Here is a 26769-nt window from a genome sequence, read left to right as displayed (position 1 = left end):
GGTATTTTACTTGAAATATGACCTAATATTCTTGATTTAGAAAGGAGAATTTTAAAATTGTGCGTTTTTTATTTCATTTTTTGGAATACTAAAAATAATTAAATGTCAACATTCTCGAATCTATAAGACTACAATACAGCAAACTAAATCACTCACTATTATGTATATAATACACCTATTATTTATAAAAAGTAATAAATAAATGATTGTCCACAGAGGATCAACGTATGTATTATTTTTTTTATTTTGTGTAAATTACGGTATTTTTGGTGGAATGTTAACCGATATAGAAGTATCTCTAGTCGTTCGTATTAATACATTTATAAAAACAACTGGTTGATACTATTTTATTTTAAAAATAAATAAATAATTTAGAATTTGATACTTATAGTCAAAACCAATAAGTCAAAATCGTTGATGTTAACTGACTATTTAGTAATCACAATAATTAATAAAACACATTGATTTATTGTATTTTTTTATATCACTTAATCACTAGCAATAATAATAACCTTTTTTTCCAGTTCCAGCATTTGGTATTTATTATATTTTTATATTTATAACTGAAAAGTTAATTTAAAAAAAATGCATCCATTATACAGAAATTAAAATGTACAGTCGAAACCAATTTTTTAAAATTCTTAAAATCACCTCATACTGGCTACTGCAGACTTAACATCCTAGTATATTGTAAATTGTTATAATACTTTATCATTAACAATCATAATAATTCTTTTTCTTGCAGTATACCAAGGAAGTAATTATTACATTTTTTAAATTTATATTTGATAAGTTTAACAAATAATGATATTTTATAAATACAGCTATTATTTTATTGCGATCTAAAATTACTTTTTGTTCCAAACTACAGTGTTTAAAAAACAATAAATTTTATTTTTATTCTTAATAGTAAACTAAATTAAAAATTACTAAAAAAGAATTTCATATATCATATACATTGACTAAAAATGTAAAACCTACTCATTTGATGGTTCAATTTTATAATAGTTGTAACATCAAATACTATTGTTTCTATACACATTCATTAAAGACAAACAGTTTCTAACTAATTGAATAAATTAATTAAATACCTAAATGATTCATGACATTATCGAATTATTTAATAATAATAACAAAATTTTTTTTTGTTATAATTGAAGTGATTGGGTGTAAGTAATGAGCCATATTTGCTAATGAACAATTAATATTAAGTATACAGCTTTGGTTTTAAACTGACGGATGTGACAACGTATAAAAATCTCTCAGGCAATAGTAAATCTAAATCAATTGTTTTTATCTCTATAAAATTATTCAAAAAGCTCAGTGAATAAGCGATGATAGGTATTCTATATATATGTTTGATACAAATGGCTTGCAGTTCAAAGTTATTCTTTACCCTTTTAAGATTTAGATAGTACTTAATGCTTTTTATTACTATGAATTACATACGACAATAATTAGAAATGGTAATATTCAACCGACTTACTCATTTCTTTATACTATGCAAGTATTTGATAATTTTTTTTTCTCTCTTCTATTTAAGTTTGTTAATATTTTAAACTGCTTAAAAGCAAATGATTATTTAAATTTAACCATTAGGCTACCTACCGGTAATTCAATTGATATATACTTTCATTATTTCGCTCAGATTGTAAATAGTAATTATTTATTATTTACGTCTCGTAAACGTTCAATCCACATAGGTTAATGTATGTAAATTTCTAAAAATTGATATTATATTTGCATAACGACAATATAAAGTAAACTATATTCTTATAATATTGTGATATTATATAGCAGGGGTGGCCAAATTGCGGCTCTCTTCATCGACGTAATCGCGGTCTTATTTACAAAAACCAAAATTGTAATTTTTTTTGCATACATTTATAAAAAAAAAAAATGTTTTTCTTATTATTATTATTATTTTTTAATTTCATATTTCGTAATTTGATATGTTTATCGGATGTTAGCTATCTTTATTAATTTTGTAGTATAAGTACAGATTAGATAATTTGGTTTTTGATATAATTGTATTAATATATGTGGCTCGCGTATATAGTCATGTTGACCACCCCTGTTATATAGTATCATATTGTATAATATGAGTTATTAATTAGTATGTTTATCGTTTTATTTTTAGGGTTAATCAGTGAGTGCAGTATTTTTATATATATACATATTTAATTTGTTTTATGGAACTTATTAACATAATTTATGAAATTTGTGTCTCATAAATTGTATAGTTATAGCTATAACCATTCGTTTATAATTTTACTTACTTTATAAAAACCATATGCATAAAACTATCCAATAAAATATCGGATATGATGTTATCTAATATTATCAATAACCCGGTAGACATATTTTTCACATCGTACTTGAAATTTTCTTTTGTTTACAATAACATATATAATAAAATGTATATTATGTTTATTGTCGACTTTTATTATATCGCTTTTGATGACATGGACCATTATAAAAATAACCAACAATTTTAAAAGGATTATCAATATTTCAAGCATATAGTCCAGTCAATAGGAGGTTTTGCCTTGAAAAAAATACTAAAGTTTTGAAAATTTCGTCTTGGAGCCCTGATTGACCACAAAAAATGCGCCACCCCTCCTTGATCCTCAACCATCCGCCATCTTGGATTATAGGTGAAATTTTAGGTTAATTTAATAATTTTAAAGATATTGTAAAAAAAACGTTAAAAAGTGAAAAACCTCACCTAAAATCCAAGATGATGTCGGTTGCAGACCTAGGAGGGATAGCGCCTTTTTTTTGGTCAATCAGGGCTCAAAGACGAAAATTTTTGCCAAGTTTAAAAACTTAAGTATTTTTTGTAAGGCAACGCGTTTTTTGGAGCCGTAATGACTGCATTAATATATTATTCCTTTTGATTTAAAATTGATTTTTAATACCATTTCAATAAATGTGTGTGTTTTTTATTTTATATTTGATTATACTTTACCCTCAGATACATACTATATCATAATAAAATAATAATTTGTTGATTTTATTTTTTAGAAGAAATAATTCTGAGTATGTTTATTCTTAATTTAATTGTGTATAAAATAATTAAAATAAATATTTAAAACTATTGCAAATTCTAATAAATATTTTTATATATATAATTTTTGGTGGATATTAAATTACATTCTCAAGATTTTTTTCATTAAGTGTTAAAGTATTTAGAAAATTTTATTATTATTAGGAATCATTCAAACAATAATTTTATGAAAATTTCAAGTGCTTATGATTATTAATTTTTGAATTAAACTAAAAAGTAAAATTGATTTTGTCAAATAATGTTACTGTATATTTACCCCTCAAAAAAATTAATTATAAAAATTTTCCTACCGGAAGCCATCCTTAAAATTGTAAATTGATGTATTTGAAGTACAATAAAATGTTACTAATCTAAAATTTAATTCGTCGAGCCTACTAGATTTTAAATATTTTTTATAAGGATTATATCAGAGAATTATAACTAGAAACATCTAGACGTGAAATGTAATAGTTAGTAGAATTTAGATCATTTATGATAATTTCTATATTTCCTGTGAGTTGTGACTGCCATAAATATATATATACATAGTTACGTACTTAGGCATGATTTATTTAGAAGGTTTGGTATTATTTATATTAGATGATATAATTAATTCGTTTTGAAATGTATGAATTGCTGTATCTACAAATAAAATTAAGTAGTCGTGTAATAATATAGACTAAAAATTCAATTAAATGTATATTTTTAAATAGTATGCATTTTAAAATGTATTATGATTTTTCATTTTTTAAATATCTCATAAAAAAATCAGAGATTTGATGCAACATCAAACTAAATTGTAAAAAGAAAAATCCGTCGTTATCATTAGTATTATGCTGTAATGCCTTTATAAACACATACAATATATATACAAAGTGTAAATAAATAGTGATTAATTCCCTATATTTTATTCGTATATAAATATTTTGTTTCTATTATCCTATCTTTTAATTTCCTTGATATTTTTTGTTATATTTCTCATGCTACTCATTTAAAATTATTACAATATCAAATTAGAGATAAATATAATAATGTAGCTAATTTTTATAGACTTTGCAAAGAAATTTATGGAAGTATTACCCAGTATGTATTATTGTGTACCAATATTAACTATAAATTCTATTATTTACTTACCTATGTAGTTTATATTATAATCATTTGACTTGTTACTAAATAATAACTGTGTTTTGTTATAATTTGTGTTGTATTGACTAAAGACGGGTCCACACATAGACGACATAGAAACAAAACACAAACCTTTCTTTTTGAAGTCTGAAAAAAATAAAACACAAACAAAACATGTGTCCATACTGAGTTGGGTAAAAATAAATAAAATATGAACAATATTCAAATATTCGTTTGTGTTTTGTTTTTGTTTTTTAGTTATCCACACCGAAAAATAAACTGGTTATTTTATTTTGTCCATTTGTGGTCATTCAGTCAGTTCTAGCTTTCTGAATTCTTCTTATTTAGTACTTAAAATTTTTTTACTGTGAGTGAAAATGTGGAAATTGAAATGAGATATTGAAGATGATGAAGATTTACGTATGTTGGGCGCTGGGTATATTTACCTACAATTACAAAAAAGAAATTTGTTTGGTGTTGATGAACTTCTGAAGAATTTACAAGATGATGATTTCAGTTTAAATGGAGAACTGCGATCTAGCTTTAAAAACTTTTTGAAAATGTCAACGGAAGATTTCGAAAACTTGATATGTCTCATCGGTCCAGCAATCCACAAATAAAATACTGATTGAAGAACTGCAATCAGTGTGACTGAACGTTTATCTTTAACTTTAAGGTTCTTGGCAACTGGAGACTCTTACCATAGCATGATGTATTAATTTAAAATATATATTCAGTCAATATCACTTATAGTTCCGGAAGTTTCTTAAGCAATAGTCAATGCTCTTTCGGAATATATTAAGGTAGGCACATAGATAAATAAATTATTAAAATAAATCTATTAAATGTTTTTATTTTACAAATAAATATCTGTATTCGTTGTAAATATAATGTAGTTACTAAACAATATTTAATTTGAGAATAACAAATAACAAATAATAATAATAATTTTTAAATAATTTAGCTAACTATAAAATATAAAAAAAAAACCAGAAAGTTTTGTTCAGGTACCTGCACTTAATTTTAAAACAATTAAATATTAATACAAATTTAAAAATTATTTATCTATTTAAAAAAAAAAAAACTTTAACTTATTATGCTGAGGGATCTTTCCATTGCAAATAATCAGACACATCTAGTTTGAAGTTGATTCTTATACTTCCTGGACACTGGAAGAGTTAGAATAGGAAACGTTCGATGCGGAAGCTGATGAAATATTACCGTGATAATTGTCATAAAGAGGATAAAAATTTCTTTGTGGTGGTTCATCGTATTTTCCAATCTCACCTTCATATAAGAGAATGCTAATTAAATTCTGCACCGTGCATTGTACACAACTCGTACGAAAAACACGCAATTTCCGTGCCACTAAATCACCAAACAAATCAAATTCATCTAAGTTTTTCTATTCACGTTTCATGCGGCTTTTTTTAATAGATTTCATCATTTCAAATATGTCTTGAGACTTATCTTCAATTTCTTTAGAACTTTTGGATGGTTTTTTAAACTTATGTGATACTTTTACCGACTTATTGGGAGTGTCTGATACATTTTTAGCATTTACATTGGCTCTTCATTTATTTCATCAACTTCAGATAGATTAGTAGCTCCTTAATTTTCATTCAATTTTGAAAAAGTTGAGCATACATCAATACTTTCGTCATCCTCATAATCGCTGGTTGCACAGTCACTTTGCTAAACCAACAATATTAAAATAACTTCAATAACTCCATAGCTATACTTTTGCAAAATTAAAAATAAATAACTAACAAATTAAAAATTAAAAACCATTTTTTTTAAACTGAATAAATACTTAATATAATATAGTGCTCAACAGATCCACGAACTACGAAGACTCTATGACTTAAAATCGTTAGTTTTTTTTTAATTTACGTTGAATGATACAAGTCCACAGTAAATAATAATAATTTAATAATATTAATAAGAAAAAAAAATTAAATAGAAATACGTATACATGTTTATAGTTCGGTTCTATATTCGAATAGTTCAATCCATCACTAATATCAATATATTAAATAAATTTTATATACAATTTAAAATAAGGTTTCTCATAAATAGTTAAAATTATTATCAATACATCATATAAATTGGAATTTAGGTTATTTAATCAATAACGATCAGTCGATATAAACATAAAATTAAAATGACAAATTGCTTTTAATTACAATAAAATTTGAAATTTTCCTTAATGCGTCGGAGGTATGGACGAAAAACATGTCGTAATTGAAGCACCAATACTAAGTGGAACTGCATTTTATAACTATAAAGAAACATTTAGCATTGTACTATTTGCTATTGTAAATGCTAACTATAATTTTATTTACGTTAATGTGAGTTGTCAAGGTTGTTTATCGGACAGAGGAGTATTTAAAAGTGATTCAAAAAGCTCATGGAAAATTCTACTTTGAGCCTTCCAGAAAAAGTGCATTACCGGGTCGGGACAAATTGAGCCCATAGTTTTCGTAACCGATGATGCTTTTCCTCTGTCACCCAATATAATAAAACTTTATCGTGGAAATCAGCCTAAAGCTTCGAAAAACCGTATATTTAATTACCGTCTTAGTCGTGCTAGGAGAGTTGTAGAAAACGTATTTGGTATAATGGCGTCAATATTTAGAGTATTTCGAAAACCTATGGTACTACAACCGGAAAAAGTTGATAAAATAGTATTGGCTTGTATTCATCTTCATAATTATTTAAGAAAACATTCTTCGAAAACCACATACAACCCACCAGGTACATTTGATTCAGAACAGTTAGATAATGGAACGGTAGAACAGGATCCTGGAGAAGAGATCATCAGAATTTACAATCATTTTTACCTATTTGTCAAGTTCCCCGAAAATCATCGATCGAAGCTGCAGAAATTAGAGATGAATTTAGTGAATACTTCATCTCACTTGAAGGTGAAGTTCTATGGCAATTAAACTATTACTAATTTTGAAAATAGGTACTATTATTATACTACTAAAAATATTACTATACGAATGAACTATTGTTGTTCAAAGGTCTCAACTAAATTAAACATTAAATATTTCGATTTATTATTATCATTATTATTTTCCATTATTATTGTATTGTAATACTTAAGGTAAGTATACTTAATAGCGTAATTGCGTAAAAATGATTTTTTTTTTTAACATATTGGAAAATAGTAAAATTTTACGTTTACGACAGAAACTTGTATGAATAAGTACTGATAGGTAGTGACTTAGTGTAATTATGTATACTATCTATGAAGTATTTTAAATTTTTATGTTACAATATTTGTTATGGTAAATATTTTAATTTATTTATTATATTTAGTGACTATTTAGTATGTACTGCACCACTGCACTACATGGGAACTATTAAAATAGGCACCTAATTACATTTTAATTAAATTTTTAAATTAAGTAATAAAGTAACATAATACTTAATATTTATATATACCTGACATTCCTCTAATCCAAATTCTCGAGTTTTCCGTGGTTTATTTTTATCTTGTAAAAAACTCATAAGTTCCTATCCAAACCATTTAGCGTGAAATTCTTTTCCAGCTCCAGATTTTTTCATAGCTTTATACTTACGTCTTTCTCTTGTATATTGCGAGTATACATTTTTAAGCTTCCTGTCTATTTCACTAGAATCAGTATTTAATGTGATCGCAATTTCTTTCAATGCATGTTTTGAATTTATTTTTGTGATTTATGTCTTTGGCATCCCACAATATTGGTAATTCACGGTACAATTCGATCAGCTTGCACGTTTCTTCGGGAGTCTATTTTTTTTTTGTTCATTTTTCATTTATCTCGAATTTCATCAAATAATTTAAATTAAAACAAAATAAAACTTAATAAATTCTTTATTTTTGAAAATTTAAATCAAACACGTGTCACATACGTCAACAGTACGATAGACCAATTGATACTAAATGGTAAATAACAAATTTAATTACAAAATATAAATAAATATATTTTCATAAATAACCATATTGGTACTACTCGCGAAATCCCAATATTGCTTGTTGGCTGTTGGTTGTTTTAAAAACATTGTTCACACGCGTTCAGCTATGTTCACAAAAACAACAACAAAACCAAAACCTTTTGATGTTTACCGACACCGCTCGGGACATGACTTTGTTTTTAAAAACACACTTGTTTTATAAATGTTTTGATTTTGTCGAAAAACACAGAGTTCCTGTTTTATTTTAATTTTGTCGTCTCTATGTGGACCCGCCTTAATTAATAATTAAGTATTATATTTATACACAAATAATTTAGTTTAGTGTTGGCTTCTGGATTTGCCGTAAAACATTATCCCCATACAATGGATAAATAATATTATTTATAAATTAACGAGTAAATAATTCGTTGGTAAATGATCAACTAATATAATACTGGTTAATTTTGCAGGACACAAAGGTAACAAGAAAGGACCGGTGACCGCATTCTGTGCTTATAACAATCGAGATATTAGAGTTCGTAGAGTCTTTTATATGGAACTTTTCACTGTAATGAATATGACATCTTCAGCGTCAACAAGTCATGTTAAGGAATGAATGTTATGGATGTTAATAAAACCTTCTTAAAAAAAAAATTAAATAATATTTATTAATAATAAAATAGACAAGGTTACATTTATTTTTAGTTATTAATTTTAATTTATATTTTAGTATCTATATCTATATTATTCTGTATAATGACTACAAATATTACATGTTTACAATGAAGAAAAGTTAAATCTATCAATAAATTGAATAGGTAAATAATTAATGATTTTTATAAAAAATGCAATAGATAATAAAATATAATATGTACATCTAGTATTATGTTGTATTTCAATAATGAATTGAAGAACAAAAACAGACCTATGGAAGTTTATTTGTTATTACACAAAAAACAAAACCTATTTTTGATAGAATACATTTTTTTTTTTGTAATTTATACTTACCTATATTAATAATTAAAATATATATTTTTTTAATTTGGCTCCGATATGGAAAATAAGCAACTACTCTATCCACTATATGTATGCATTATGCTGTTATAACAGTGTCTATAATAGTCATGATTCATTAGCGTTATAAATTTGTTCTGGGTCTAAATTATTTTCATTTATGACTCACTGTAAATATGTTATAAACAATTTATTTATGATTATTATATTTTTTAACACTTTTTACTGGGATTAAATGGTACTTAATACATATTATTTACCTAATCTATGCATAACTATTTGTTTTAATAGTAATGTTACTATTTATACATTTATATCTGTTTAATTGATTTACACGGAAAAAAATAATTTTGGTATGGTAAATGGTTAAAAATATTATAGTTGATATTACCATAATATATTGGTTATAATTATGCCTGTTTGGTGAAAAATACAATGTAGTTTTAGTTATTAACTTATAATTAAATTGACCAAATAAATATGTACACTAAATATTTCCGATAGTTAAATCAACCATGTTAGTATGTTCGTTGTATACGAGTCACGGGAATTTCCTATTTTCTTTGTCTACGTACATTATTGTATATTAGGTATACTAGGAACTCGTCGAAATTATTTTTATTTGTTTCGGACTTTGGTAATGTGCTGGTATTCGCAGTGCAATTTCTGTTTTCTATTCATTGCAGTTTTAGACTCCGAGACTCCGACCCTAGTGTAAGAATTTAGTTTTCAGTGTTCACGTCTTACGTATATAAGTATATTAATTCAAGTTTGTATAAAAAAAAACTCATCTTTAGGTAAGTACCTACATATATCATACGTATATTATTTTTTAGTTATTTTTCATAATTTAGTATTAACGATTACAACTTTACGATTTACTATCTCGGGGTGCCGCTAATGGGCGACTTCCCCTTCTCGTCATTTAAAAATCATCAAATTTACTTATTGTATAAGTACTTTTACTTATTGTTAACTTGTAAATACAGATTGCAAATAAATTTTGTTTCAAATAAAAAAAAAAAAAAAGATTTACTATTGATTATTTATATTACATTGATATTAATTTAGAATATTTATTTTCAAACTTACTTAAATTATTGTGTATTTACAAAGTTCAATAAATAGGCAGCTATGCTAACTATTTTTATTTTATAAAATTTCTATAGATACATCGTACATTCATTGTAAGATTTTAATATTTAATGTTATAAATTCAACTGTAATTTTTATTTTAATTGCTCTTTAAATTGTTTGGCTTAGCCCCCCCCCCCCAAAAAAAAAAGTCAGTCAAGCCCCATCTTTTTAGTTTTGTAGAATTGTAGTTCTTTGGTCACATTGATGTTCATAATGTTAGCCCCCCCGCCCCCTGAAACAATGGATTTCCACCTATGCTTATATATTTTATTGAGTATATACTATATACTATACTTTTACTACAATGGGACATAAATACTTCCTACCTATTAAAGAGATGAGTCAATATAGAACAATATACGTCCATTTTATTATAACTAGGGCTAGGATTTATATGCATTTGCATGTTTTTTTCCTTAAGTCAAAATCGATTGTTTGTCAAATTTGTCCACGATTTTACTTACTCTCGTTTAAATAAAATCAATTTTTTTTTGCATATTTTTGCATATTTTGAACACAATGCATATAATTGCATATTTATAGATTTTAAGGTTTTTTATTTTTTTTTAACTTAAATTTTTAAATTTTTATAAATTATTGTTAATTTTAAATGGCGTTTATTTCATAATACCGATAGTTTTTGGTTTATCCGTCGAATTGTAAATATATAGTATAAATATTACCCATCTAATCTTATCTTATCTACGACCGATAGGATTACCTACACATTATTTAACGACGTATTTAATTTCATTAGTACGACATGTGTTGCGTAAATGTGTGGACACTTATACTTAAAATTTGAGTGGTTTTAATAACAGTATCAGTTAACAATTTTATAAAATGCCGAAAGTTCAAAGTGAAAGTGCCAAGTTACGTCAATTTGTAGAAGAATTTTCAAGTGACGTTTTTAAAACAGATGGTAAAATATTATATTGTATTATTTGTGATCAAGCTGTGCCCGTAACAAAACGTTTTCAGGTGGTACAGCATTTAAATACAGGCAAGCATAACAAAAATATTAATTTAAAAGCCAAATCTAAACAGTCGTTCATTAAAAATACATTAGATAACCAAAATAAACAAGCGAATTTTCCTCTAGATTTATGTCAAGCAATGTTAGAATCGGATATACCTTTATGGAAGTTAAATCATCCATCATTTAAAAATTTTTTAGAAAAATATACTGGTAAATGTGTTCCTGACCAGTCTACAATTCGCAAAAACTATGTTTCTTCAATTTATGAAAATACTATTTCTCGTATTCGTTCGGAAATTGGTGATGGGCCAATTTGGGTTTCAATAGATGAGACCACGGACGTTGACGGTCGATATGTTTGTAACGTCATAGTTGGTCTCCTCCACGAAGACAATTATTCAAAGCCGTATCTATTAATGTGTGAAGAACTAGAAAAATGTAATTTCCAAACTATTGGCAAAATATTTAATGATGCAATGCACCTATTATGGCCATCAGGAGTGAAGTACGAAGAAGTTTTACTTTTTGTTTCTGACGCCGCGCCATATATGGTTAAATCAGCGAATTCCTTGACTATGTTATACCCTAATTTAATTCATTTAACATGTTTGGTACATGGGATTCATAGAATTAGCGAATGTTTACGAAATGAATATTCTACTGTTGATAAATTAATAGCGACAATTAAAAAGTATTTTTGAAAGCTCCCAGCCGAATTATCAAACTACGTGAACTATTCTCAAATTTACCTTTACCACCTCAACCAATTATCATTAGATGGGGTACATGGTTAAATGCAGTAGAATACTATTCAAATAATTTTGATACAATAAAATCTGTAATATCAAATTTAGACGACGAAGCAGAATCAATTAAAAAATCAAAAGAATTGTTTGAAGACAAACATTCACAAAATCATTTGGCATATTTATAAAGTAATTTTTGTTTTCTCATCCAAGCTATTACTAACCTAGAAAAAAGTACACTATCCCTTGACGAAGGTTTAAACACTATTTTAAATGTGAAAGATAAACTGAATAAATGTAACGGGAGAGCAGCAGAATTGGTAAAAACTAAAATGGATTTTCTACTAAAAAAAAATAAGGGATTTAAAACACTATTAAAAATTCATAGAATTATAAACGGTGAATATGAAAATGAAGAAGAAGATATTGATACTAATCTAACTCCAGGGAAAATCGCGTCATTCAAATATGCACCAATAACCTCGTGTGATGTGGAAAGGAGTTTTAGTCAGTATAAATCTATTCTACGTTCAAATCGCCGGTCGTTCATATTTGAAAATTTAAAACAACATATCATAGTACCGTGTAATAATATAAACTAATATTTAATGTAATTATATAAACTTATATTTAATGTAATAATAATAAATTATGAATTATGATAAAAATACATATCTAGAAATAATAAAAATTTGTTTTTGCATATTTTGGTAAATCAAATGCATATTTTACAATTTGTTATTGCATATAAATCCTAGCCCTAATTATAACTAATGATAGTTACTAGGTAATAAATACAACAATAAAAATAGAGAGTAGGTATAATTTAATATTTTTTATGTATAGATCATGGCAGACGAATTTACAAAAAAAATATTAAATGAATGCAATTTGGGGATGTTGGTTGAATCATTTGAAGGTATGTTTATTGTTTACCTACCTATATTACATTTTACACAGTTTATTCATTAGGTACCTTGTTTTTATGATCTGCATTGTTAATTAATTTATGCATTTTGTACATTTGGCTTATTAGGTATGTGTATGTTTTTATATAATTATTTAAATTTGTGGTACCTAAATTTTACTTATACCTATATAGGAACATATTTTTCTTTGGCAGTAAAAGCTCAATATTGCCTTATTAGTTTATCATAAATGTAGGTTTCTAGTTATGCAATTATAATTTATATGTATGTCATATGCTTATCTATTATGTGTATATTTACACATAATAGATTTAATATAATATTTTAATTATACACAATGAATCTATTAACACTTATTAGAGGTACCTATTACTAGAGTATAGGGCCTAAAATACATCTGATTTTAGGGGCACACTTTAATATTTTTCTAATAGTAATATAAAACAACTTAAAATAAAAAACACTTATTAGATAGATCATTAGTTGATTGCTCAAGTTGATCATCTGTACTGTATGAAGATTGTTATGCTATAAAATACATATACTATTTTAAATAAATTTGTGTATCTATAGTACCTACATCATTATAAAACCAAAACAATAGTTAAACAATGTTTATGTGATGTAAGTTAGTGAGTGAGGTAACTTTTATAATTATTTTAAATCATTAAAAGCAGTAAATGCCCATATTATATACTCGTAGGTAGTATTGTAGTAAATAAGAATATGTACCTACTAAATGTTGTACAATAGAAACATACACATCAGAAAATTTTTTAAATATGTTTATAGGTGCTCATCATAAATTAAAATATAATTTATATAGGTAAATTAACACTTTTTAAGAATATTCAAGGTTTTTTAAAAAATAATTTTAAATGTTTAGAAAATAATATTAGCCTTTTTAGTTCAGTAAACTGTTGTATTATTATAATATGTATATTATTATTTATATAAAAAATAATAGTCCTTTAGCTAATTATATTTATTCATTAAGTCAAAATAACTAGCTAATTTTTAAAATCCGATTTGCAATCAGTTTTAATTTTTCCCATCCACCCATCAACTCCATTAGCGGAAATAGGCATAGCAATAAATGAAATTGGTCTTTTCACAGTCCGTAATGTATCCAACGTCTTAAATAAAACCACTAAAAATAAACTGCCAATTTTCTTTATTGACTTGGAACCTGCGGAAATAAACAAAGAAATTTTCAATATCACCTCTTTATTAAATACAAAAATAAAAATTGAAGAGCCATACAAAAGACGTATCATTATACTGTGTACAAACTGCCAGGCTTACGGTCACTCCAAATCATACTGTGCCCATCATCCAAAAAATAACCAAAAATACACCTTACATATTCATAAGCCCAAAGGGCCCTACTTACTGGCCCCAACACCATAACAGACACCCTGATATACTCGACTTCTTTTTATCGTCACTACCTAGATACATAAAACATTCTATTAACAATCTAAATGACCTAAGCTCGGATCACACTCCAATCCTTTTAACAACGATTGCATCAATTGAACCAACTCCTCCACATCCATCATTATCTCAAGGCCCGATCAAATGGGACGAATTTTCCGAAATTATGCAAAACACAACCTACCTTAATATATCCCTTAAAAATAAGGATGATATAGAAAGCGCTGCTCAAAATCTTGTAACGTCAATTCAATCTGCTATATTTAAATCCTCACACCCAAAAACACAATCAAGTAAACAAAATACAAGCAATCAACCTCTTCCTACAAATATTACAAATCTGATTTCTGAAAAACGACGGGTGCGCTCTAGATGGCAAAAATATCACTACCCATCTGATAAAAAACTGTTTAACCACTTAGCGAACACTATAAAAAAATTAATATTAAAACATAAATCCGAATATTTTGAAAATAAATACCAATCACTAAACCAAACAGACGGTTCCCTTTGGAAAACAACTAAAAATTTACTTAGAATAAAGGAACAACTCCCTCCCATAACAGACTCAGACGGCTCCCTTGCCATCTCCGATATCGAAAAAGCCAATCTATTCGGTAAACACTTATCGAAAATTTTCACACCTCACGCCGATATAGTACCGAACTCTGACCATTCTGAAACCATCGAACAATTTATCAACAGCCCTCTTCCTAAGTCATTACCTGCTAAACATACCTCGCCTAGCGAAATAGTATTTTTAATTAAAAAATTAAAAGATGGGAAATCACCTGGCCACGACCTAATTACTAATAAAGTTCTGAAAAATCTTCCTCGCAAACCCATTCTACTAATTACTTTTATCTTTAACGCCATGCTAAGACTATCATATTTTCCGCTAATATGGAAGTTGTCAACTGTAATACTTATACCAAAACCAAATAAACCAAAGACTTTAGCCACCTCCTACAGGCCGATAAGCTTGCTTCCAACTCTAGCAAAACTATTCGAAAAAATAATACTCAAAAGAATCAGACCTATTATGCAAACTCATAAAATTATCCCAAACTCCCAATTCGGCTTTAGAGCAAAACATTCCACTGTCCACCAAATTCATAGGTTGACAGACAAAATATCATCATCCTTCGAAATGAAGCAATTCTGTCCTGGTGTTTTCCTGGATGTTGCGCAGGCTTTCGACCGTGTCTGGCACGATGGCCTACTATACAAACTCAAATTTTTTCTACCTGCGCCATATTATCTAATTATTCGCTCATATCTCGAAAACCGCTCATACAAAATCCGATATGGTAGCTCATACTCTCCACACTTTTCCATTAAAGCCGGTGTCCCCCAAGGCAGCGACCTCTCTCCTGACCTATTCAATATTTATACAGCAGACATACCAGTTACAACAAACACCACCTTGGCCACTTACGCAGACGACACCGCAATACTTTGTGCTAATAATGACTCCGACGAAACATCCAACTGTTTACAAACACACCTTGGTTCCATTGACAACTGGGCAACTAAGTGGAGAATAAAAATAAATCCTGACAAATCTGTTTATGTACCATTTACTCTAAAAAGAACAGAACCCCCACCTGTTCACTTTCAAGGTACTCAAATACCATCATCTTCAAATGTCAAATATCTTGGAATTATCATTGATAAAAGATTAACCTGGGGCCCACACCTTAAACAAAAAAGAAAAACACTCAACAGCCGCCTTCACCTACTTCGTCCGATCTTAAAGTCAAAACTACCAGTGCACACCAAACTTATAATGTACAAATCTCTCTTGCGTCCAATATGGGCATATGCAATCCAAATTTGGGGCTGTGCTAAGCCGTCCCAAATTCCCACAATACAAGCATTCCAGTCCATTACCCTCCGTATAATAACGTCTGCTCCTTGGGTTGTTTCCAACTCTTCTCTACACTCTGACCTAAAAATTGAGTCAGTTGACCAACTAGCCACCAAACATTACAGATCCTTCTACTTCAAACTACCTTCCCATACTAACCCATTAATATCACAAATCTCATCTACCCAACCCATAAACCCCACCCACAGACTCAAAAGAAAATATTGCAGAGATTTGTTAATCTAAAATAAACGCACGTTGGGTTCCAGCACTGGTTGGCCTCCCTCTTCAAATTATTCAAGTTAAATATTGTACATAAATTATCCAATTTACTTATTGTGATGTAAACACAGATTGTAAATATCTTTTTCTAAATAAAAAAAAAAAAAAAAAATTTTTCTATACACAGAATTATAATATTTTAACATATTTTAGACTTCAAATAAGTAACAATACCCATTTAATTTAAGTTAAAGTTTATTATATTTGTATAAAATTATCACAAAGAAATTGTTATCAATTTATATTAAAATAAAAAATTATAATACATTTGTATTGAAATCCAATATGTTTGTTATATCTACAATTAAAATTTAAAACACATTATACAATCAGGGATACTCATTTGAAGTTCAGGAGACAAAATATTATAGCCCCTCCTACAGTATTTTTACTACCTAGTATACCTATTTATTATTAACAACTTCAATAAACTAGTATCATTTAAAAATTATTTAATTCAATAAAAAAATAAAATACCACATGAAAAAGTTTTTTTAAGAATATATAATATATAAGATGCATAATATCTACATATTATATTATTATATAATCTTAACTTAGTTTTGATCCCAATTTTATACTACAGAATCACCATGTTAAATTATATTGATTTGAAAATTACCTATCTATAATATTGGTTTAAATAAATGTATAGATGAAGGGGTAGACAGAGAAGCATTAATGAATCTGAATGAAGATATGACCTAAACATTGATTCTAAAAGTTGGTTATCAGTCAAAATTTTTAAACAAATTTAACTTAAAAATAGTATTACTGTTCCAGTAAGTAAATAATTAATGCTTTTTACTCCATTTTTTTTTTAACATCCAAAGTACACATTTTTCTTCATAAACCTACTACAACTAGTTATAGTTAGAAGTAGTATATAGTATAGTAAGAACTAGTATATTAGTATCTATAGCATGTGTGGACGTGGGATTTTCATTTGATGCGATTCCTATGTCATCATGTTGTACATTAATTTTTTCTGTTGTTCTTTTAGCAATGAAAATTGTAGGAACAGCGTCCTTTTTTAATAAAATATAATTTCGACCTCATACAACAGTTTTAAAATCATTTTTAGTGAAATGGTCATTACAGACACGACTATGTTGTGTTTTTACACCATACTTTAATTTTACAAATTTTAACCATAATTCCTTTAGGTAATCGTCTTTTGGAAATCTATTTAAAACAATACGTTAAATAAATTATATGAAACATAATTTATAGGTTATTTTAAACTTATGATTTTAAATAATTATTTACGAAAAGAAATAAATACCGCTTCCAGTTACTTTTTTACTGGGACAGTTTCCAACAAAACATCTATGCACCATATTGAATTAATTTTAATAAAGAAATTAATTAAAAGAAAATAAATTGTAATAGGTATTACGATTTCCAAATTTCTAATAGGTACAGTAGGTATTACAATTTACAATTTACAGTAATACGTTATTACAATTTTATCAACTAGAACTATGTAAACAATGGGCCATTTGATAAGAAAAGTCGGCCATTTTCCCAACTTCAATATTTGATATTGTTGCTTTAGGAAGTCGGCTATCTAGTTGTATTATATATCTGTGACTGCCCCCCAACTCATTAAATATAATATAAAATTGAATTAATACCAATATTATAGACCTATGATGTGTTATAATAAATTATAATATTGAAACTTAGAATATTGTATATAAAATAAGTTATGTAAGTTGTTATTGCAGTCACAATGTTCTACACATCAAATGAAAAATTGGACAGTGGAACTATTTTTTAGAAAATAGCAAAAACAAAAGAAAAGCTGTTTTATTATATAGGCAACGATATGGACTTGCGAGACATATCGTAGAAATAAATTCAATTATTTTCATAATATAAACAACATTTTATAACTCTGTTTTTTTGATAATTTCGTAAGATTAGTTGATATATTATTATTTTTTTTTCTTACAAAATGGACAATAATCCGGGTCCATTGGGAATATCAAAATCATCTGATGAGGACCTTAAAGTTCTGATGCAGATTTGGATGAAGGTGACTCGGCCGACGACAATGTCGATTTTGAAGAAACAATTAATAGTGTGAATGAAATAGTTTCTGATGACATATATGACAATGTAGTACATGTTAACTGAACATCAAGGACTTGTACAAAAAATTATGACTTATTCCGGCCAAGGTACTGGAGTATTGCCCGGAGTTAATCATACCGAATATGTTGTGGACGAACTAATGAACAATTATTTTGACAAGGGCTATTCATTATTTATGGATAACTACTACAACAGTGTTCAATTAACTCATAAATTACTGCAAGGAAAAATTGTACCCGAACTTAACGTAGTAATAGGAAAGATAACCCAAAAGAAGTATTAACAAAAAATCTAAAATCTGGATAGTTAGTTGTCAAGTATACAAATGATGGAATATGTGTTGTAAAATGGAAAGATAAGCGTGATGTTATTTGAATAAGTTCAGAATTTAAGCATGACATGGTAGAAGTTACACGACATGGTCAAAAAATCAAACTTTTGCTAATTTCGGAGTATAATAAAAATATGTCAGGTATCGATTGCCAAGATCAAATGATGTCATATTATCCAGCCGAACGTTAAACTTTACGTTGGTATAAAAAAATTGCAATTCATTTTTTAATAATATGTTTAAATTCACATAAACTTTATTGCAAAAATAAAGTATAAACAAATTTATACTTTACTTTATTATATTATACAAAGTAAATAGTGTTTTGAATTTAAATGTCAAGAGAAACAAATTTTGAATTTTTATCTACTGTTAAACTAATAGGTAACACTTGGTTTTAAGTAAGTTAATGTGGAAACACGAATATAATAATAAAAATATACAATTATTACAAAGTTTGATTTGTCTTGTTGATTCGTGATTAGATTTCATCGAAGAAACTCTTGATTTAATTTGCTTTACATACTCAGAAAAAATCAAGTACATACAGAATGGATTTTAATCAGCGCCGCACAACACTTTCAGAAAATGAAAATTATACCATTTTTCTCATACAAATGTATAAATATTATGTATAACTTATTATAACTATTTCATATTTAACATTTAAAAATACTGTAGGCTCTAAGCGGACAGCTGGAATTTTTAAAAATGAAATTTTCCTTTATCGTGTGATCCCAGTGTAGGAGGTTTTTTCAAATTCGACTTCATTAATTGTTGTGTGATTCGTCACATAGGTATTTCAAAAACAGACTTAAGATAGAAATTAATTAATAATTGAACATAAGTTCAAAATCTGTAGGACCAGTATTTATCGAGATAATCGTGTGTACATAATTATGTTCAAAAATTCAACAAAAATACAAGGTGCTATTAACACCGTCGATGACATGGAAATGTTGTCCCATAGTGATCAAATAATAGATACATATTGCTAATTTTATTTTGGAGAACATAAACACAACTGAGAATAATGTTTACGGTATAGCAAAAAAAATATATTGATGCTATGCAATAGTATCAAAGATGTATGTAAAATTGTATTTCATGAAAAACATGAATTCATTTAATTGTGAGTGTATCATATTTTCAGAAAGAATTATTTTGATGTAGTTCAATCTAGTACACATAAGAAATAAACGAAATTGTTCGTCTATTATACGTAAATATCGGAGCAATTCTACTATTATTCCACCTCCTTATAGATCCCAGTTAATCGCAGAAAATATAATAAAAAAAACCAATAGGTACACGTACAATAATTGTCAATCATTAACATTGGACCGTAAACTCTAACGATTTTCGCCGAGTTAAAATGCTTAAATTTCTATTACCAATTACCATGTTACTCAAGTTGTTATAATAACAGTTTATGTTCCAGGTGTAGGTATATACACAGTTTTTTTTTTAGATAGGCATTTTAAACGAAATGTTATAGTAATTTCCTGTTAACCATTTACAATTTTTGATAATTTTAAGTGTTTTAAAGTTAATTAATAATATAATAATATTCTAAAAATGAAGCCAAAGATACATTTAGCTCATTCGAAGCATTTGAAAGTTGTTTTATAGTAAAACAACAAAAATACTAATTTTGTAGAATATTTTACAAAAGATTGTAAAATACTTGCTTCATAAAATGCTAAATTCCCAGATGGCAGAATGAGTGCAGTTTCAAAAGAATTAAAATATTATTACATTAGATTTTGTTGTCTACATGGTGGAACATACACAAAAAAGCCTTGATCAACGTGTGACACCGTCAGTATATTTATTAAACAATTAATACATAACATTTAATATTTTATTACAATTGAAATTTTTTTATGTAAATGTTTAAATATTACAAAATTATATGTCTAGTATATATTAATAATTTTTCAATGTTTTTGAAGGTAGATGCTACTTATAAATTGCTGGATTTAAGACTGCCAGTATATGTCTTGATGACTGAGGATGGAAATGGGCAAAGCGAAATCGCTGCAATTAGACTGTTGCCTGTTGGTGAACAAGGAGGAAATAACTGCGCTGGTTTTTTGAAATTTTAAAAATAAATAATCTAATATTGGTCAAAACTTGGGTATATGTCACGGGCAAGGACATGAAAGAAAGGAATGTAATCAAGAAAGTTTTTCCTGATGCTTCACTCACCATATATTTATTTCATACACTTAGAACTTTCAATCGAGAAATTATGGGCGATAAACGAAATATCATACCTAATGAAAGGGATGGTTTAAAAGAAATTTTTCAAAATATAGTATACTGCAAATCAGAACTATATAAAAAATATACAAATATATACATATACATATACATACATATACTATACTAAATATATATATACTATACAAATATGATAATTTGTATTAAAATTTGATAACCGAGCACCACTGTAAAACTGTAATTGAATATTTTAATAAAAACTGGCATGGAATACTGGATGAATGGGTTGTAGGGATGACATTTATGACAGGGAATTGTATGAATAAAACTGATAGATTGGAGAGTTTCAACGGAAAACTGAAATCTGTAATTTCTCGTTTTTCCACTTTGGAAAATGTTGTGAAGAAATTATTTATAGTTCTTAAAAGCGTAGGATCAGAACGCGATAAAAATGCAGTGAAATTAGTTCAGAAACATCTGATTCAAATGCCTTAAATTCATGAACTTCAAAAGTATTATGCTCTATTAACCGTATGCATTCAATTTTTTAAAAATACAACAGAGTATTCATGCAGTTGTATTTTTCAGAATTCTATGAGACTTCCATGTCATCATATTTTAAAAACTAGAAAGCAATCACTGATACCTTTATTTGATGCTGATTTATGTGATCAAAGGTAGACGAAAGATTATTATTATAAAAATCGAAGTTTTAAAAAATGTCGATATGTACAGTATAACCCGGTGCTCTAGATACAGCGAATGTTAATACGTATTATATAGTCGCTAGTCTCTGGTGCACGACGCAACTACAGCGATCTTTGCCGACATCTACAACTATTTCCTGGCTGAAGCGCTCTATAGATTGCTCAGTTGTACTACTAGCGCTCTGGGTGGACAACACTCAAAGTTCTGTGAAGATACAATATTACATGATGGTATACGAATTTGATGATTTTAGAACTTGTGAATCTATTTATAAAACTTATTAAGCAATACTCAACACCTTGATGTATTTCTTTATTAATACCTAAATATAACTATTCCCATATTTGTATTAAAACTAATACAATTATAAAACAAAATAAACAATATTCGTGTACACATATATATATTAATATCTTCTTTACACCGTTGTCGTGTATTATACAATTTAAAATCTTAATACATGGTAATTGGTTAATAGCATAGAGTATAGACCTAGATAATAGGTCTATGGTTAATATAGTGGTCAACCTAAGTATAGAAATTAAATTAGCTCATTAAGTAAATGTAAAATCAGCAATCAAACTGTGCAAGTATTAAATAAAATTAATTTAAACAAAATTTTTAAAATAATTGTTATCACAAACATGATGCAAGAAGCTCTTTTAACTCTTAAAAATCATTAGCTGCTTATTATGTTTTTATACTTACACAAAACTTATACTCATTATTAATTTGTTGATTCATATTGCAATTTGCAGTCAACATAATACTATTATAATTATTGTTGAAATATACAATTAATATTAGTATGTATACATTGTAAGCACATGGGTGCACGTGCCAATATATTATGTATCATAGTTTAACTTTCTATTGTAATGTGAAGCAATACTTATGAATACCACACATACATGATTATGTGACGTCAATGACGCGTATATATAGGGCTTTTTTTTTGTGTACAAGACTCACTCTCGGACACTCTTGGACGCTGTACGTTGTACGACGTGTGTCTATATCTAGTTGTATGTTACATTTATATTATACTGTTATTATAAAGTCGTGTTATCATTTGTGTTAAATACCTCAATATCCAAGTTCACTCAGGCTTCAATTTCAACAATTTTAATTTTACATTTCCTAATAATAAAGGAGATAAATTGGTGAATAGTCGTTATGATTAATGTACAAAATGTAAAATCCACTTGGACATTCCAATTCCAATATAATCGGATATTGTATTGGTGGGGTACTTACGTAGACCGCAAGCGATCAAAAATAAAGAGAAAAAAAATAAACATACGTATTAGGTATATTCGCATTACTTTATTTTGACATAAAACATAATCTTGATGAAAGGACGAACACGTCACACGGACCGCTATCTTGATATACTAATCGCCGACCATTGTCGCGCAGTGATATATATAGGTATATGACGACTCTAGAATATTCGTGAACTACCGATACACGATCGACACGCGTTATCGCATGGACATGGGCCGGCCGCGTAACCATAGTCACGAACATTCTAGATCATTCTCACATAAATACCTAACAGTATAAAGTATTAGGTAGCACGTTGACGTGCAATTTTTAGTAACGCGATAGTTGCGCAACAGTTGTATCATTTCCGCGCTAACAAATGCAACTAAACTATCGTGTCGTAGTAGGCGCGCGCACATGATACAACAATTGTTCAGTCACATCATGGATTTTATTGAAATAGCTGCAGTATGTGCTCTCGAGTTAAAAACAAGGAAGAAAATAAAAAAGAAGAAGAAATATTGGGTACATCCAATAACTTCACAGCGATTAATAAAAGGACAGTTTTATAAACTTCATAATGAATTACGGTCATACCCGGATAAATTTTTTAATTTTTATCGTATGAGTGTTAAAAGTTTTGATAATCTTCTAAATTTGATACAACCTTTTATCACTTATCAAGATACAATGTGGAGAATGGCGATCCCTCCTGTAGAAAGGCTTTCAGTTACCCTAAGGTAAGAAAATAATGTTTAATTATTAAGAACAATAATGAAATAAAATTTGTATTGATAAGTACAAATGACAAAAAATTCTCACTTTAATAGATTCAGTTTACTTTAAACAAAAAATTTGTACTTTTAACAAAAAATATAAAACTTATAACGAAAGATTTGTACTTTAAACAAAAAATTACTTTTACTTAATACTTAATACTCGTGGACTACTAAAATTATAATGTAGACATATCGTCAAAATCAAACTGGGGCGTAGTAGATTCATAACTGCTACAACTTTGAACTGGGTTAGGAGTCGACGAGCCAGATGAGTAGTTTCCTGTGTGTAAATTTTGAAAACGGCGCTGTTGATTTTGAAGTGAAAATTGATTTTCAGCTAATCCATGAAATCCGTAGTTTGAATTGGTACCGTGGCCAAGAGGCATATTGTAAGAAACGTCTGGTCTTGAAAGAGTAATACGTTTTAATGTGGAAAGAAACTCCATTTTCGGGTCCATCTTTTGAGTATCCGTCAACTTCTTAAATGCTGGCACTAATGATAAAAGAAAAGATTTATCTTCATCGATAACTTCATCCTACTTTTCCTTTAAAATATTTAACAGAGATTCCTCATAACTTGGATTTTTTTTTGCTACTGATTTGGTATGACTTGCTGATTTTTGAGCTTGAAGTGTGTTTATAGGGGAGTGATCAACAGATCTATTTGTCTCTTTTACAACTTCAGAATCGTCTTCACTTCCTGTTTTGTCTTCATTTGTATTACTTGGGCTACACTCCGAGACGGTTGGTCGATCTTCTATTGTGGGAAGGAGGAATAATAACTGATCAAAAAACACGTATTTTCGCCGTTTAGTAGCAGCTTGACCAGATTTTCCATGTTTTTGTTTGCTTAATTCCCTTCTAAAACATGTTCTTAAGTTTCTCCATCTATTCTGCAGTTCTTTTCCTGCGAAGGAAATAAAAAAAAACAATAAAACCTTGGGTGTTTTTATAAATAACAATATATTTATTTTCAATGTAGTTTTTATCAATGTATTACTCCTAACACATTTTTACTATTTTCTCATTTTCCATAGGTACCTTGCAACAGGAAACAGTTTTAGAACTTTATACTTCGAGTTTTTAATTGGGGAGACAACGATTAGAACAATTGTTAAAGATACATGTGAAAAGATATGGTTGTGTCTTAAAGAAATATACATGCCTGAAAAAACCGAAAGGATGTGGCACCAAATTGCTGAAAAGTTTGCGGCAGCAACACAATTTCCTAACTGCCTGGGGGCAATAGATGGCAAACACATCCGCATTCAAAAACCATATTGTACAGGTTCAGAGTTTCTGAATTATAAACATTTTTTTCTGTGGTTCTTATGGCTGTTGTAGATGCGGAATATTGTTTTACGTCGGTTGACATCGGATCATACGGTAGTGCTAGTGATTCACATGTGTTTGAAAGATCTAATTTTGGTAAAAAACTAAACCAAGAAAAACTTAACATACCACCTAATCAGCCACTACCAAATGATGACACAGGTGTTTCAATGCCTTTTATTTTTGTTGCGGATGAAGCATTTGCATTATCAGATCATGTATAACGGCCATTTGGGCGACGGAATTTAACTATAGAAAAACAAATTTATAACTATCGGCTCACTAGAGCCAGAAGAATGGTTGAGTGCGCATTTGGCATTATGTCCAACAAATGGCGAATACTTCATAGAGCATTAGATGTGAACCTTTCATTTTGTGACGCAATTATTCAGGCTTGCTGCATTCTTCATAACTATGTACGCCAAAGAGACGGAGTAAGGTTTGAAGATACTCTGTATGAATGCCCCCTGACAGAAATTAACCCAACGAATGTGCGTGGCATTCACATTGGTACAACAAAAAGAGAATATTTCATGAAATATTTCACTACACCCGGAGGATCAATTCCTTGGCAGTATGAAAAGATTTGAACAGTTCAAGTTTCAATAAGATCATTGTTTAATATTAATAATTTAATATTAACTAAACTATAATAATAAAATATAATTTTCAAAGTTTTAAGTATTCATCGTTATTTTGTTCTGTTTCATTACCTTTTAACGATTTTTGACTTGAAGTCATTTCTTGCCACGTAGGAATCTTTGTTTCATATACTTCTGTCCAAAGCCGCAAAACTAAGTTTCGATCTGAGTGCTCTGGAAGTTTAGTATTATATATTGGAGGTCTACTTTGAACTGCTTGAATAAACCTTTCTATCCAATCACCATCATTTACAAATTCTGGAATAGAAATATTCCAGATATTATCGTGAAGTTGTATTTTTATTTTTATTATATTTATTATATTATATTTTATTATGTTATACCTACAGTGTTTAGTAAATTTTTGTTCGTAATATGAGGGGTTCTTTTCCAAAACTGCCTACTTCAATTTTCGAATAAAATGAGTTTTACATGGAAATAAAAGTAAAAAAAAAACACGACAAATCAAATTGCGTGAATATTTTAGTATAATATACATATATTACATATTTAAATTAATATTTTGTTCAAAACCGCCTATTTATGTTAATACTTAATTGCAAAATGAACTATTTCCAACGTAATTAATAAAGAGCTTAAAATCGTTTTTATATAACATGCCTATTTCCCTATGTTATTGGTATAGACAAAACATTTGTTTTTTATCAAAACTGCTGATTTTGTTTTACGAATTCTAAAGAAGGTCATCATTATAATATTGATAACATTTATAATTAAAAATAGTGTAGAAAAGTTTTAATTTACTAGAAAACTTAGGAACGTTTCAAAACATTTTACGTTGTCATGTATTCTATATCTACTGAGATAAGAGGGTTCAAAAGTGGGATTCCAGTAACATGACGTCTATAAATA

General features: G+C 28.0%; 1 pseudogene; it reads left to right on the top strand.

Annotated features, from left to right (window-relative positions):
* Positions 1-18473: 18473 nt before the first annotated feature.
* Positions 18474-21923, top strand: LOC113558229 (annotated as a pseudogene).
* The last annotated feature ends 4846 nt before the right edge of the window (positions 21924-26769 follow it).

This window comes from Rhopalosiphum maidis, chromosome 3, assembly GCF_003676215.2.
Source record: "Rhopalosiphum maidis isolate BTI-1 chromosome 3, ASM367621v3, whole genome shotgun sequence".
Taxonomy (NCBI): domain Eukaryota; kingdom Metazoa; phylum Arthropoda; class Insecta; order Hemiptera; family Aphididae; genus Rhopalosiphum; species Rhopalosiphum maidis.
Note: the sequence above shows the minus strand (reverse complement) of the source record. Positions and strands in the feature narration are given on the sequence as shown.